The sequence below is a fragment of the Mus caroli genome, unplaced genomic scaffold (genome assembly GCF_978045245.1).
Source record: "Mus caroli unplaced genomic scaffold, Mus_caroli_1 scaffold_2, whole genome shotgun sequence".
Classification (NCBI taxonomy): domain Eukaryota; kingdom Metazoa; phylum Chordata; class Mammalia; order Rodentia; family Muridae; genus Mus; species Mus caroli.
The window spans coordinates 119,025,532-119,043,670 of NW_028227257.1; positions in this window are offsets into that span (position 1 = coordinate 119,025,532).

The window sequence follows — 18,139 nt, forward strand, 5'->3', positions numbered from 1 at the left end:
GGCTGCTCTTCTGAAGGTCCTGAGTTCAGATCCCAGCAACCACATGGTGGCTCACAACCACCCGTAATGAGGTCTGTCGCCCTCTTTTGATTTGTTTGAAGTCAGCTACAGTGTACGTATGTATAATAATAAGTAAATTTTTGGGCCAGAGCAAGCAGGGACTAAGTGAGCGGGGTTGATGGGAGAGAGTGGGGCTGACCAGAGCAAGCAGAAGGAGGTCCTAAAATTCAATTCTGAACAACCACATGAAGACTCAGAACCATCTGTACAGCTGCAGTGTACTCATATATATAAAATAAATAAATAAATCTTTTTAAAAAATGAGCTATTTCTTGTTATTTCTTTTTGGTCTAAAGTGACTGACAACACTTCCAAACCATTTGTTTCAGGTTGAGTGGCATTTCATTAAAACATTCCAAGGAAAGATCGCTCTTATTCTTTTATTAAGTCTACATAAAAACTGTCTATGACCATGACCACAGCTTGATTCTATTTATGTCTTTACATTAACTACTTTTCAGCCGAATCGAGAAAATCACTTTTATTTTTCAATTACTTATTCAATTCTAAGAGAAACAGTTGTCAGAAATAGGTTTACAGTGGTGAATGGTTGTTTCAATAGGTGTAAAATCAATTTGTAACTTTTATTTAAGAAAAGAGATCTGCCAAACTACTCACTGTTCCTTTAGTTATTGACTTTTGGAATCAATGGTATACTTAATTCCAAAGGGAGTTTTTTTGTGCCTTAGAAAACATGACAATGTCATTGCCACTGAGTCAAACATATTATGTTGTGTTGACATTTTTCAGAAAATATTTTTTTCAAACATTTTTCTTTAGATCTTAATTTTTTTTTCCCTGAACTGTTTCTCCCATCTCTTCAACATAGTATAAATCAATTTCAGAATCAAAGTTCGCCGTGGTGAAGCCAATGATGAAATGTATTTAGTATTAAAATGGAGAAATAGCAAAAGCCACACAGGAAACAGATGGGCCAACTATGCACCAGATACTGTGGTAAAATAAAACTTATGGTTCAGTTTTAAATCCTTTGCATTTTCTCTTGTGGTCGACTTCTTTTTTAATTCAACACAAAATAGCCTAAGCAAGATGGCTAGGTATGTGATGTTGGCTTCAACACTCTTGGGGCAAATGAACCATTGTTAACTAGCAAGTATTGTTTTTTTTTAAACAAGTACAGTATTTGAGTTTTTGATTAAACATCAAACATTGGGATGAATTTAAAACATGGAGTTTTTGACGTAAATAATAACCAGAGAAATACAGTTCTGTAGGGTACTCAGAACATCACCTAAAGCTACCAAACGCACAGTACTAACGGCCTGCATTTGAGAACAAAACTGTTGCATTGAAGTGTAGCCAACTAGGCAAAAACACATGGTTCCGGGGACCCCGTGAAATGAATATGTTATTTTGGGTCTACCTGAGGAGGGACAAAGATGAGAGAAGCCGTTTAAGAGCAGTTCTGCTTTCTGCCTCTTTTGTTCTTGCCAGGGTGCCCATTTTTTAAGTGTTCAAACAAAGAACCACAAACCGCCAGTCACACCATAATACCAGCTTGTGTTTACATTTTCAGCTCTCCGGATCGTGATCCTATTGAGTGCACACAGAGCGAGTGCTCGAGTACACGCGCCCGTCCGCCGTCAGGAGGACTGCAACTGTAAACACAAGCTGGTATTTTGGTGTGATCACGCTAATATGGCGGTTTGTGAGGTCAAGGGGTGGAAGGTGAATTATGGATCCAGAATTTTCTTGCTTTTGTCAGTTTAAGTCAGGCTGCTTACACAGTAGCTGCTTTTCAAACCCGAATAGCCGTTATTTTTAAAGAAATGAAGACCCGCCTCAAATAATTAGAAAGCCTACGGTGGAGAAGCACCTCTTCTCACAACGTTAAAAATGAGACGATGAGAGACACACTCAATAGAGTGTAGAACGGAGCCGTGAGTCTCTGGCACAGTAAAAAGTGATGTGTAGGATAACTCACAGTCTTTAAAGTACATCTCATCTTGAGGGAAACCCACTTTGGTGGCTTGATACATTACTAAAAGACCACTTAACCAAGGAAATTTAATATCATACTCCCTGAAGAAAGAAAAGTAGACCAAGGTTCAGATGGAACACAAAATATGTCTCCTCCTTTGCAGTTTAAGAAAGTGAAAGTCTGTGTCATTTAACTAAGATAGACCATACATCCATAACCGAGTATGCCAGATACAATCCGCTGGGCATGTAACTTGAATTTTAAGCACTATGGAAGCATCTTTGGTAGAAACAAGCTCAGAAATGGCACCACAGCCCATCCACCAAACAGAAGAATTAAATCACCGTGACCAGATTTATTGCAGATCACATCCTACAAATAACCAAGGACTGCTGTCAAATATAGATAAATGATAGTTTCAGAGAACTGAAACCATCCAGATAAATGCAAATATATACAATTCTTTTATTCTGTTAGTTTTTTTTTAAAGGTATGCTATTTCCAAGTCATCAACTTTAGAAAGACAAATGGAGAATCAGAAATGGGGGTACATTGACTCTGTATTGTCTCACGGAGGCCACCCATGACTCTTGTGACAGCACTGTGATTTCCTGAAGTTCAGATGTTCTAAAAAGCTTAGGTGGCCTTTTGTTCTGTTACAATCCTAAAGCTATCTCTAAGTATGGGAATTTTAGCATTGTACTTCCTCTGACTAGCCATCTCTACATAGTAAGTTATAATGAACAGCTGACAGATTCCTCCCTATCATGCAATTTAGTTCTTAGGTGATCATATAATAGATACATATCTATCTGTACACTGAGGAAAGCCTACAAATAAATACCAAGGAAACTAAATAATCCATATTGGTTTATTTTAATGGAAGTCATTTCAAGGTTATCTTGTCTCTCAGATTAGACCATCAGATCCTTAGAACTCTGAACTCCATTTGAATGGAAGCCAGGGTCCTCACAAAACCACCTCCCTTGCTGGTGCTTGATAAAGATGGCTGCCTGAGGTGGTGGCATCTTGGAGGTGGTGAGAAAACAAAACACAAGGAGAGGACTATGCACCCAAGGGTTATTAAGACCAAAGTCAGAACTCTCAAACTTTTATAGATCGACATGTTTGACTACTTGGTCTGCAGTAATGCCTCCATTTGCTACTAACTACAGAAATATAACTTTTTAAAGAATAAAATGGGAATTAAAAGAACATGGGATTAAAGAAAATAACACAAAGAAGTAAAAAGAAATCAACCTGGGGCTAGAGAGATGACTCAGCAGTTAATGTCTCTCTCCTCTCTCTCTCTCTTTTTTTTTATATTGGATATTTTCTTTATACACATTTCAAATGCTATCCCAAAAGTTCCCTATACCCTCCCCCCACCCTGCTCCCCTACCCACCCACTCCTGCTTCTTGGCCCTGGCATTCCCCTGTACTAGGGCATATAAAGTTTGCAACACCAAGGGACCTCTCTTCCCAGTGATGGCCAAGTAGGCCATCTTCTGCTACATATGCAGCTAGAGACCCGAGCTCTGAGGGTAGTGGTTAGTTCATATTGTTGTTCCATGTATAGGGTTGCAGACCTCTTCAGCTCCTGAGTGATTTCTCTAGCTTCTCCATTAGGAGCCCTGTGTTCCATCTTATAGATGACTGTGAGAATCCACTTCTGTATTTGCCAGGCACTGGCATAACCTCATATGAGACAGCTATTACAGGGTCCCTTCAGCAAAATCTTTCTGGCATATGCAATAGTGTCTGGGTTTGGTGGCTGATTATGGGATGAATCCCCAGGTGGGGTAGTCTCTGGATGGTCCATCCTGTCGTCTTAGCTCCAAACTTTGTCTTTGTAACTCCTTTCATGGGTATTTTATTCCCTTTTCTAAGGAGGAATGAAGTATCCACCCATTGGTCTTCCCTCTTCTTGATTTTCTTGTGTTTTACAAATTGTATCTTGGGTGTTCTATGTTTCTGGGCTAATATCACTTATCAGTGAGTGCATATCTAATGACTTCTTTTGTGATTGGGTTACCTCACTCAGGATGATGCCCTCCAGGTCCATCCATTTGCCTAGGAATTTCATAAATTCATTCTTTTTAATAGCTGAGTAGTACTCCATTGTGTAAATGTACCACATTTTCTGTATCCATTCCTCTGTTGAGGGACATCTAGATTCCTTTCAGCTTCTGGCTATTAGAAATAAGGCTGCTATGAACATAGTGGAGCATGTGTTCTTATTACCAGTTGGAACTTCTTCTGAGTATATGCCCAGGAAAGGTATTGCTGGATCTTCCGGTATACAAAGAGCTCAAGAAGCTGGACTCCAGAAATTCAAATAACCCCATTAAAATGGGGTTCAGAGCTAAACAAAGAATTCTCAACTGAGGAATACCGAATGGCTGAGAAGCACCTGAAAAAATGTTCAACATCCTTAATCATCAGGGAAATGCAAATCAAAACAACCTTGAGACCTCACACTAGTCAGAATGGCTAAGATCAAAAACTCAGGTGACAGCAGATGCTGGCGAGGATGTGAAGAAAGAGGAACACTCCTTCACTGCTGGTGGGAATGCAAGCTGGTACAACCACTCTGGAAGTCAGTCTGGAAGTTCCTCAGAAAATTAGTTAATGTCTCTTGCTGCTCTTGCAGAGGACCCTGGTTTCTTTCCCATATGGTACCTCACTACCATTTCTATCTCCATTGGATCTGGTGTTTTCTCCTGGCCTTCTCAAGGGCCAGGCATGAGCATTGTGCATATGTGTGTGTTAGCATTTGAATAAAATTAAATTTAAAAAACGTTAAACACTCCTCACACTACTATTTTTCTGCTTTGAAGTTTTAAACTATCTGCCTAGTATTTTCCTTGGAATTTTTTATACATAAATGTATGAAATCTGGTTTATATTCTATATGTTTATTACAAAGTATATATTTTTTAAAAAATGTATGCATATGGATGTTTTGCCTGCACATGTGACTACACACTATGTTTGTGAATTGGCCACAGAGAACAGAAGAGAATAGTGGGTCACCTGAGACTGGCCTTAACAGATGGCTTTAAGCAACTATGTGTGTCACACCCAGGTCCTATGTAAGAGTAGCCAGAGCTCTTAGCCACTGAGCTATCTCTCTAAGGCCCCAAAATGTTTTGTTTTGTTTTGTTTTTTTTACAAAAAAAAGATTTGGTTTGAAGCAGTGGTTCCCAACCTGTGGATTGCAACCGCTTTGGGGATGGTCAAACTGAATCTTTCACAGAGGTCTCCTAAGCCCATTGGAAAACACAGGCATTTATATTACAATTCATAAATAATAGCAAAATTACAGTGAAGAAGTACCAGCTCACAAGTGCTTCTCACTCCAGCTCCACAGGATTCAACACTTTCTTTTGGTTTAAACACACACACACACATACACACACACACACACAGAGAGAGAGAGAGAGAGAGAGAGAGAGAGAGAGAGAGAAAGAGAGAGAGAGAGAGAGAGAGAGAGAGAGAGAGAGAGAGAGAGAGAGAGAGAGAGAGAGAGAGAATAGACAGACAGAGACAGACACACAGAGAGAAAGGCACTTGAAAACATTTTTAAAAAAAGAATATTTTGAGCCTGATAAAGTGGTGCACATGTTTAGTCCCAGCACATGGGAAGCAGAACCAGGCAGATCTCTTTGAGTTTGATGTCAGCCTGGTCTACACAGTGAGTTCCAGGACAGGGCTATATAGAGAGACCTTCTGAGATCAGAGAGGGGAAAGAATAGAGAAGGATCAGGGGAATGGAGGGGATAGAAGGCTAGAGGCAGGAAGGAGAGGGGAGGGGAGGAGAGGAGATGGGAGGGGAGGAGGAGACCAGGTGCTTGGGAAGACTAGAAGAGGATGTAATGAGTTACAGGCAGCTATGAGCCACCAGATGGATCTGACTAAGGTTCTCTAGACTGTCAGGAAGTAGTACTCTTAACCACAGAAACATTTCTCCATCCTTATGAAACTCCTCTGAGAAAATGAATGGCTATTTCTGATTTTAAATAATTAAGTGTCATTAGGTTTTATTTAATACAATACTTATACTTTTAATTTAGAATTTGCTTTATGAGCTATGTGATACAGGTGATGCGTAGATTTATTCTTTCATTATGTCTTCATTAGAAGTCAGTTTAAAGGAGTTGGAGATTTAGCTCAGTGGAAGAGCACCCTGGGTTCAGTTCTCAGACCTCTCAAACAAACAAAAAATAAAAACAAGATAAAAATCAGCTTAAAATAGACTGAAACAGGCTTAAATAAAGACGCTCATTCAGCCCTATAAAATACTTAACAAGAAGAGAGTCTCCCTGTCTTCATGGAAGATCTCTGTTAAGAGTGGGCTTCAGAGAAAACCATGGTGAACTTATGGTAGGTCTTCAGAATGTTTGCAGTGAAGATCAAAACATGCACCTGAAATACAGTGAGGGCTTGCAAGAAACAAGTAAGTCTCAGCCTGTACAATAGGGCAAAGGTTTTCTTTGTTTGGGAGGTAATTTTCTCTTGACAAATTGCTATTTCTCCTTCTCCTTCTCCTTCTCCTTCTCCTTCTCCTTCTCCTTCTCCTTCTCCTTCTCCTTCTCCTTCTCCTTCTCCTTCTCCTTCTCCTTCTCCTTCTCCTTCTCCTTCTCCTTCTCCTTCTCCTTCTCCTTCTCCTTCTCCTTCTCCTTCTCCTTCCTCCTCCTCCTCCTTCTCCTTCCTTCTTCTTCTTCTGCTTCTTCATGATTTAAGGTGTTTGTCATGATAAAATACAGTCAAGAAATGATATATAGTTAAGTTGCATATTGTAGACATGTCCATGTGAAAGGAAACCATGAGAAGAGTTAAACAATGCTACTCCCTTGCAGCTCTCAGATTTGAGTTAAAAGGAGGAACGAGATTCAGACTCAGCAATGAGTATCTTCTGTGAAGTAAGCCAAGAACAAGTGAGAAGTACGACCAAGTTTAGTGGTGCATAACTTTGACCCCAACAATCAGGAGGCAGAGGCAGGCGGATCTCTGCAAGTGTGAGGTCAGTCTGGGTTCTAGGGAGAGTTCCAGGCCAGCTGGATCTTCATGGAGATCCAAATGGTGGAGGGGTGTGATCAGGCTGTGTCTAATTGAACAACAGAATGCTCACCTAGCACACATGAGGCACTAGGTGTGATTCCCAAGACTAAGGGAAGAAGAGAAGGGGAACATAGGAAGAATCCGAACACACATTTATTAAAATCTCTTGAGATTTGTTATGTATATAAAGAGAAATATTAACTCAATCATATATTTTTCAACATAAAACAATTAAAAAGTGCTAACTTGAGATACATCTATTAGTTTATAAGAATTTGAGAACTTTTGTTGTTCTGTTTTGTTTTTTGAAACAGGGTTTCTCTGTGTAGCCCTGGCTATCATGGAACTTGCTATGTAGACCAGGTTGGCCTTGAACTCAGAGATCCACTTACCTCTACCTCCTGAGTTCTGGGATTAAAGATGTATTCTGATTTATCTTTTGAGCAAAACTGGTCAGTTACATCTGGAAGCTTAGTAAGTACAATGCTTTTGTAGTAATGAAATTGTCAGTAGTTAGAATAGCACAATAAAAATTCAAATGTGGAACCTATCAGAAGTCTTTAAAGCCCCAAAGGCCATTTACTCAGGTAGAAATGAGGAAATTAGAGAGAAGTTAAAGCTGGCTTGCTCTTGAGCATGTGTGGGACCAGAGCAAATAGCATGTGGGGCTTAGGAAGGTGACTTTTAAAAGTTCTGACAGGGTTAATCTGTCTGTTGCTAATCTTCAAGCGCATGGCTTTCTTGCACAGTTGAGAAAGATGAGTTTGGTGAGCTGGCCACAAGTACACATATATTTCACTGAGCCAGAGGCAGCTAAATAAATACAAATAAATACAGCATTTTTGTTTCTACCAGAACAGTGCAAGTTGGTCAATTTCATTGACAGGCTATGTTATATTTTTGAAAACAGACATTATCTCTTAAATCCTCACTCCCACACACCTTAGCTTTTAAAATTGAATAATGTCAAATTTGATTAACTTGCTTCAGGGGTCTAAATTAGATATTTTTGTTATTTTACTTATTCTTTGAACAATCACCAATTTTTCCCATCCTTTAAAGTGTAAACAAGAAATGATTCTCAAATATGTAAATAATGCATAAAAACAGAAAAGAAAAAACACCCTTGCCTATATAAGGTTACTCACAAAATAATAAAAATTATTTGTTTTAAGAATGCTGTTGACTGTTTGATAGATCCTCAGGAGCCTTGGCCCCAGCCCCTCCTCCTCCTTCTAGGTCTTTCTGGACTTGAACTCATGTCCCTGCTTTGTAATCTACTACAGCACTGGGAATACAGACACGTGTCACTCTGCTTGTCCTCCTTAAGCCATGTTGTTGTTTTGTTTTGAAGACTAGGTTTCTCTGTGTAGCCCCGGCTGTCTTGGAACTTTCTCTGTAGTCCAGACTCAGAGTGCTTGGATTAAAGGTGTGTGCTACCCCACCTAACCTCAAGCCCTTTTTGATGATCTCTCAAACTACTTTTTCCTGTTGTTTGTTTGTTTGTTTGTTTGTTTGTCTCTTCACTCTTGTGCATCCCAACAGAGATGTTCCTCAGGTTACAGTGGGGCTATGTCTCACCTATTCACTGTGAGGTGAGACTATTGTAAGCTCAGAGTGTATCAACACATCTAGCCTACCCACATAGCACACTGTAGAATATCAGTTATCATTCTCCATGATCATGTGACTAGCAGGAGCTGCGCCTCACCGCTGCCACCAATACTGTAAGCAGCCATTATGTTATATATTGCTACCTAGAAATAAAATAAAATAAAAAAGTCAGCGTAGTTTCCACAGAAGGTGTAAACTCAAAAATGCAGGAGAAAGCCACTATGTGCCAGAGACCATCTCTTTCTCATTTGGTAACTTCACCTGTAACTTCCACTCTGGCAAGCATCATTTTATGTTATCATTATCCTAATGTGACTATTAGCTTATGTCTATGACATTAACCACTCCTATTAAGTCTATCCAATTTGAAAAGTGAAATAGTATAGCTTTAATTGTTGTGAATTCACAACATACATATTAGTTATTTATTATGGTTTCTAAGAGTCACTGTTCAGCCTCCTCATGGAAGGCTGTGGACCAAATCACTCATCAGTCTAAAAGTATGGCTAGATGATACTTTCCTCAGGGAGTAAAGAGGTGTAACTGTACCTGTTACATAATCACTTACTACATATTCAAAAGTCATCTGGAGACAAATGATAGAGAATAGTTAGAAAAGTCCTTTACACAGGAATGGGACAGGAGTAAATATGCCTTTCACACAGCAATATCTCTCAAAACTATAATAATGGGTCTTTGTTAGGAAGCAGAAATACATTTTTAAATTAATAAAGGTCAGGTGCAATGTGTGTGACATTTGTTATCTATGCTGCTGAAATTCCACAGTCATCTCATTCTGACACACAGGATGTTGAGGTTTGGGGAAGATAACCAGCTCTGTGTGGTAGACAGGGTTATTTGTTTAGTTCTATGTTAGTTATAAGTCCTTGACATCTCTTCTGTGGGGGTGGGGTGATACATTTTCATTCTCATTCATTCAGGGCTGGCCACTAGATTTTCTCAGAACAATATAATGTGGAAAATAAGGAGTGTGTGCTCAGTTGAGGCTTAAGAAGTACACCAAGCTGGAGGTCAGGGAGGACTGGGTGGCTGTGATGGAAACTCTTTGTACTTGGGGTGTGGTGGCATTAGGGCAGTAGGAAGATTGTCATGAGTGTTCTGGACTAGCCTGGGCTACAACATGAGACTATATCTAAAGAAGAGGAAGAAGAAGAAGAAGGAGAAGGAGAAGGAGAAGGAGAAGGAGAAGGAGAAGGAGAAGGAGAAGGAGAAGGAGAAGGAGAAGGAGAAGGAGAAGAAGAAGAAGAAGAAGAAGAAGAAGAAGAAGAAGAAGAAGAAGAAGAAGAAGAAGAAGAAGAAGAGGAGGAGGAGGAGGAGGAGGAGGAGGAGGTAAAAGGGAGTGGGGGGGGGAAGGAAAGGAAGGGGAAGAAGAGGGGAGAAGGGAAGAAGCAGGGGAATAGAGAGAGCCATCAAGTCTGTCCCATCCTTCTGTCCTCCTGACATCTAGCTGATGATAACGGCAATGGCTGTCAGCCTGAGAAAGACACAGTAGTCCTAAAACTATCCAGAGAGAGGGAAGTTCAATTTGTCACCAGAACACTGTAGTCTCTCAGCTGACGCAGAAACTCAAAACACAGGAATAAACGTTTGCTGCTGCCAGCTGATGCGATCGTGGGAGTTTCTGTTTTACAGTATTACTGCAGCAAGACTTGAGGAAAGCACCAGAGTCACATGGCTAAAAAGGTACAAGACAGGAGAGAAAAACCAGGAACTGCAGTATAATGCAGCCAAGAAAAATATGAAGTGTTGAAGGGTGTGGCAATATTAACTAGAAAACTGAAGGAAAAGTGTGCTTGAATCTCTAACTTACACTTTAAAGGAGACATCTTCATAGATTAAAGATATGATAAAAATGTAAAAGCCTAAATATGTGTAGAATAAAATATAGGATTTTGAAAAAGAAGCACTTATTGACTAATAACAAAATATATACTCCAAAGGAATCAAAAGAGTAAGATAAAATAGGTAATTCCCAAGTGTAGAAAGCCATGGTGGGTCTTAATATGAACACTGGTAAGCTTTATTAGTAATCAACTTCTAAAAATTAAGAGAGTAGTGAGATATCATTTCTCACTTAAAATATAAAAGAATTTTAAAATAAACTTACCAACTATCTAGGAAATAGTTGAGAGTAAAATTACAATGATCTTCAAAATTATACTACATTCATTTATCTTAGAAGTGTGTATTGGGGCTGGAGAGATGTCTCAGCATTTAAGAGCACTGACTGCTCTTCCAGAGGGCCTGAGTTCAATTTCCAGCAGCCACATGGTGGTTCATAACCATCTGTAATGGGGTCTAATGCAACCTTTTGGTGTTTCTGAAGACAGCAACAGTGTACTCACATACATAAAATAAATAAATCTAAAAATGAATAAGAATAAGAATAAAAAGAAGAAGGGAGAGGAGGAGAAGGAGGAGAAGAAGAAGGAGGAGAAGAAGAAGAAGGATAAGGAGGAGGAGGAGGAGGAGAACAAGGAGAAGAAGGAAGAGAAGAAGAGATAATGGGTGGATGCTTGCTGCAATGGGAGAGTGTGTGCCATAGCACTTATGTGGAAGCTGGTTCCTTTCTTCAGCCAAGAAGGTTAAAGGTCTCTAGTTCTTTTCTCCCCAGTGTTCCTCCTATTTATCCTCTTCTTCCCCTGTGTGTGTGTGTGTGTGTGTTTCAAGACAGCCTTGAACTCCCAGTCCTCCTGCCTCAGTCTTCTGAGTGCTAGAATTACGACAGGAAGACAGACAGAGATGAGGGGTATATAACCACACAGAGAGGCATTGCCATAAAAAGAAAAAAGAAAAAAAAAAGAAAAGAAAAACTTATTTGATGGACTAGAGAGATGGCTTAGTGGTTAAGAACAGCCTTGAACTCCCAGTCCTCCTGCCTCAGTCTTCTGAGTGCTAGAATTACGAGTGTGCACCATTCCAGCCCATGACTGACATAGATATCCTCTACCACAGCTCATAACAGTTCAATCTATTAAGGAAGAAATAGTGCACCAAAAATAAAAATAGCCATTGTAAATATTATATTCATTGTAAAAAATGAAATGGTACTCAACAGGAGTGTCATCAGCTTGTGTGGTAGCATACACTTCAATGTGTAGTAGTTAGGGGGCTGATGCAGGAGCATATCCAATTTGAGATCATTGACTATACAGTGAGTACCTGGCCTTAACAAGATCATGTCTCAAAGCAAAACAATGGCAACAACCAAGAAAAGAATTCAACAAAAATCAAACCAGAAGATTAATCAGTAAATTATAGGAAATCCATAAACCAAAAACATTTTAGCATTAGCTATCAAAAATATTCAGTTCATGGCTGTTAAGTGAAAAAAAAATGACAATGGATTTGCAGGGCACAAAGTAGGCCTCCTGTAAGTAGGTGGTTAGGGGAAGCTTTTTAGTTAGGGTTTCTATTGTTGTGAGAAGATGCCATTGCCCAGGCAATTTAAAAAAGAAGCATTTAACTTACAGTGCCAGAGGGCTAGAGTCTGTCCCCATCATGGTATGGCCTTTTGAAACCTCGAAACCTGTTTCCAATACATACCCTCTTCAACAAGGCTCAGCATGTAAGAGCACTGACTGCTCTTCTGAAGGTGCTGAATTCAAATCCCAGCAACCACATGGTGGCTCACAGCCATCCGTAATGAGATCTGATGCCCTCTTCTGGTGTGTCTGAGGACAGCGACAGTGTACTTACATATACTAATAAATGAATCTTTGAGCCAAAGTGAACAGGACCAGAGTGAACAGAGGTCCTGAGTTCAATTCCCAGCAACCACATGGTGGCTCACAACCATCTGTACAGCTACAGTGTCCTCATGCACATAAAATAAATAAATAATAATAGATAAATCTTTTTAAAAAATAAAGAAAGACCAAAACAAGGTAAATAAGAAAGAAAATGTAGGTGTGGGTCAAAGAGGGACCAGGTAGTGAGAGGGAGGGCATCAGTGGGAACATGATCAAAACACATTTCACACACATGTGCAAATACCACAGTGAAGTCTGTTGCTAGAAAAAGGGATTATGGAGGTCCACATTTACAGACACAAAAAGTGAGTGTACATCAAGAGAAAAAGGATTCTACAAAACCATGTATTGTACAGTTTCATCTTCACAAGATTGTGAAATAAGCAGTAATAGGTTTTAAAATTTCTTTCTTTCTTTCTTTCTTTCTTTCTTTCTTTCTTTCTCTCCTTCTATATATATATGTATATATATACATATATACATATATGTGTGTGTGTGTGTATACATATATATATATATGTGTGTGTGTGTGTTTTGTTTGCATGTATGTCTGTGTACCATTTGTGTCCTGGTGTCTGCTGGATGCCCTGGGATTGGACCTATAGGCAGGTATGAGCTGCCAGTGCATTGGCCTCCCAAGATATTTCTCTAGCCCTTAGAATTAATTCTTAAAGAATAAGCCAAATATCACCAAATAGTTTGTTGCTATGTATAGGGGAAAGGAAAAGATACATGATTGATTTTTCCTATAAGAACACATAGTAGTATTATCTAGAACTGAGGAGGCTGAGGAAGAACAGTGAGAAGTTCTAGGGCAGCCATAGAACTGGCATGGGTGCAGCAACAGCAGCAGCAGCAGCAGCAATACCACCACCACCACCACACACATACACAGAGAGTGGGTGGGGGAGACAGATAGACAGGAAGACAGACAGAGATGAGGGGTATTTAACCACACAGAGAGGCATTGCCATAAAAAGAAAAAAGAAAAAAAAAAAGGAAAACTTATTTGATGGACTAGAGAGATGGCTTAGTGGTTAAGAACACTGGCTGTTCTAGAGAACCAGGATTTGATTTCCAGCACCCACATGGAGGTTCACAACAATCTGGAACTCTAGTCCCCAGGGATCTGATGACCTCTTCTGTCCCCTACAGGCACTAAATACAGTGCATAAACTCACATTAAAGGCAAAATACATGTACACATAAAGTAAAGGTTGAAATATATTTGAATGCTTTTGTGATTAGGACATATTCATAGTTAGAAATAATAGTAGTGAAATGTTTGGTTTAGAAAATAAAAATACATATTTAAAAATATCTATAAATATGAGAAAAAGTCTGTAGGCTTCAAAATAGGTTATATCTGTTTTTCAAGGATCTCATAAATTATTCATGGAATCACATATATACTAATATTTTTTCCTCATTTCTTCTTTTAGAAAATAAAAGGTATTATTTCTTTGCACAATATTTTTTGGTAATAACTATTTTCTTAAGCCATGACTCCAGGACTAAAAATTTATATATAAAGGAAAAGTTATATTGACTAAACTTAGAATACTTCTATATAAATAAATCATTTTACCCTAAACTTGAACAGAATGATAACTTTAAGATTATTTTAAAATTTAAAGTTCAAAACATTGAAAGCACAATGTTTACCCTAAAGTATTTAGGGATAAAAATTGAGAAAACTGTTTTTAATTAAGCAAATTTAATTCACAAAGGGTTATCTATTGCATGCCTTTTATTTCTATATATCAAACTTTAGCTACAGAAACGGGGCTCAGATATAAATTGATAAACTACAGAACTTGTATACAATCTACATGAAGAAAGTTCTATGGCGTGATTAAGACCACAAATTTTTATATAAATCTTTTTCAAGAAAAGTTTGTTTATGTGTATGGATGTTTTGTCTGCATATTTGTGTATCACCCGAGTGTGATGCCCCTGGAAGCCACAAGAGGGTATCGAATACCCAGGGACTGGAATTACAGACAGTTGGGAGCTGTGGTGTGGGTGCTGGGAATTGAATGCAAATTCTCTGGAAGAGCAGCCAGTGACCTTAACTGTTGAGGAACCTCTCCAGCCCCCTGGATTTTATTTATTTATTTATTTATTTATTTTTTAAAGAAGAGCTGGGCATGTTAGCACAGGCTTGTAATCCCAGAAGAGTTGGAAGCTAGACAGGGCTGTACAGTCAGATTCTTAATAAAAGTCAAACAAACAAACAAACAAACACAAAAAAGGCTTTTTTTGGGGGGGAGTATTTTAGTATTATAAATTTGCCTCAATTCATTTGTAAATTCGTTATAATTCTGCTTACGTTTTCCAAAGAATTTTCAAATTAATCCTGGCACTACAATCCCTTCCTCCACCCCCCTCTCCCTCCATTGTTGTGCTGTGTGGTACATACATGTTAGATGCAAGTGCACATGCCCGTTTGCACATGCCTGCACATGCAGAGACCAGAGGACATCTGACATACCTCACTACTGCTTCTTGCTTTACTGCCTTCAGGCAGCTGTCTCTTGATGAAATGGAAGCTCTCAGGGTGATGCTGGTGACCAGTGCTGGGGTTATGGATTGCACAGCCATGTTCAGATCCGATTTTAGGTCCTCATGCTTGCTCTGCAAGCTTTCTTACCTGGTGAGTCATCTCCCTATTCCCAAGACAAGAAATGGGTTTGATTATGAAGGCAATAAAGACTTCTTATGAAAATTACAGGCCATGAAGAAGTTAAGTAAGAAACACAGTTCTAACCTACATATTTCCTCCTCAGTCCAGCTCCCCGGAGAGACATCATGTAGTAGGTCTTATTAATTGTGCTAAAATATAGTCTGTTCCACCTTAATCATTTGATGTGTGTTCACCCTGGGCACTTCCAGCAGGTTTTCATTTTGTACAAGTGAGACTTGATACCTACTGGACAAAAAGTCCTCCTTTCTCCTGGCTTACTCTAGATTACTCTTATAAATGAGAGTGCAGTATTTATTCTTTTGTGTATGACTGACTTTTTAATTAATTAATTAATTAATTAAGAGACAGGGTCTCATATGACCCAGACCAGCTTCAAGCTCTCTGTGTGGTGAGGGATAACCTTAAATGTCAGATCCTTCTGTCTCTGTGTACTTGCCTGTACCACTATGTTGCTTTAAATGGTACAGGGGGTGGGGTGGGGATTGAGCCCAAGGCTTTCTCTATTCAAGGGAAGCATTTTACCAATAAAGCTACATCCCCAGCCCCAGATTTATTTATTCATTTGTTTTGAAACAGTCTCACTATGTAGCCCTCACTGTCCTTGAACTTAATCTGTAGACCAGGATAGTCTCAGCATGTAGGGAATCCAGCCTCTGTCTCCCCCATCCTTCATCCCCAATGATGGGATTAAATGTGAGCCCTACCATGCTCAGAGAGCTCCAGCTTAAAAAAGAAAAAAACTGTTGAAGCTTGTAAAAGTAATGATTTATCATGGCAGAAATTTAAAGAGTGTAAAGATACTTTATAGAAAAAACCAAAACTTCCTTTTTCCATATAATAGTCGTTCTCACTGTCCGTAGGTAAGCATTGCTAATAATATTTTCAATCATTTCCCAAAAACTTTTGTATGTATCCATAAGGCACATACTCACATGCACACATACACGAACGCTCTCTCTGCTTTTTCTGCCTCTTTTACATTATGAGAGATGATGTTATACATACTGTTCCTCACTTAATATATCTTGGGCATTTTTCCATACCAAAGCATATGTTCTCAAGTGAATCTTTTTAACTTAGTAAAGTAATTCTGCAATGCATGAAAGAATAGTCAAGAGGGGCACATTTTGAAAAGCTTCCTAATAAGGGCTCTCAATATTCCATGGAGAAGTGGAAAATTACAAGTCTGTGACACAGTGGAAGGGTAGAGGACACGGTGGAAGAGAAATTAGTCTCGGGAGTAGATCCCAAACCACAAAAGCTTTCAGTTGGGAAATCTTTTTAAGTATTGTAAAATCTTTTTAAATCTTCTTAGAGAGAAGTATTCCATTAAAAAAAATCATACAGAAACAATTGATTAGCAACTGAAAAAAAAATCAAATCCTCACCTCGTGTATAAGTGATATAGATAGACAGGTAGATAATATAAAGTGAATAGCTTTTCATGGGGGCGACTTTCTAAATGTAGAAGCCATAGCATAAATGAAATAATTGAGAAATTAACAATTTAAGCATGAAAGAGTTAGTTACCAAAATATTATAAAACTTAGCTTTGAAAATACTTGTAAAATGCATTTTACTGCATTTTGTAATGGGTACTATCATGTGGTTTTCTTACTGTTCCCCTAAGAGAGTTCTCATAATTAAAATAATAACACCCCAGTAGCCGCAGCGGATGGCATGGAGGAGTACGTAAGTTATGCAGCAGGAAAGGAAATGGTCAGGATGTTTGAACACTTGGGTGCTTCTCACATGAAGCAAAGAAATGCAAAGAGCATCCTTTGTCAGCTCTCAGCTTGCAGAAGGCTGAGCCCGAGAACATTTAGTGTTCTGGAAGATGTGAGTGAACGGACATTCTTATGTGTTGCCGGACTCTCTGGTTTGTGTACTGAAACAGGATTGAAAGAAGAAAAAAAAATCACAATTTAAACCTTGAAATTCCAATTTTAGAAATTTACCTAAAAGAGATAAATTACAGATGTATCTAAATAATTATTTACAAGACAGCGTATAACACCGTTTACAGCATAGAAAAATTAGATGGGTTGTGTGTGTGTGTGTGTACAGCATGTGCCTAGCATGTTCAGGTCCTGAGTTGATCCTCAACATAACCATACATGCAACGGAAAAAAGAAATAATGTGTAACAGAGATGAGAGTTTTAAAAGGATAATGTGTAATTGTTTTATTTATTTCTTTATTTTAAGTTTGATGTTTTGGTAGATTTTATAACTTTTGTTATTTTTATAATTTCCACAATGAATATGTATAACTTTTATAATAAAAATAAAAAATTAAACCATGTGTGGCATAGACATTAAAATGTACGTTTTTTTCTCTCAAGTGACTGGTTGCTTTACCATATGTTGGCAAAATCCCAGCTAAGCATCTAGGCACTTTATTTTAAAAAAAAAAAAAAAGAAACAAAATAAATCATCAGATTAAAACTGTATGTTGATTTTAGAAAAAACTCAATTTTTGGCTTGAAAAAACTTATAAATATAAAATAAATGATGTTTTCATGTAAGAAATGACAAATGACTGTCATAATGAAAACAATTCCATTAGCCTTATATGCCTTTAAATAAAGATTAAACTCTCCCATACCTACCAGATTATAATAGTCTAATTTCAATTTTAAACAAATCAGTACAACTTTATAACTTAACACTGAATAACAGATTATTTGCTTATGTATTTAATCTTTTGAGACAGTGTCTCATGCAGCCCAGGTTGGACTTGAACCTGCTGTTGAGCAACCATGACCTTGAATTCCTGATTGCCCTGTTTCCTCTTCCCAAGTGTTGCGATTACAGATGTGTGCCACTGGGCCAGATTTTGTTTCTTTAAAATAATAAGGACAGGAAGCAAGTGCATGATAAGAATTATGAACAATTTTCTGGACAGTGTCTTCATTTTCTTTTTCTAGAAAATGTGACTTAGTGGTTTAAAACATATATACATGTCAAGTATAAGACAG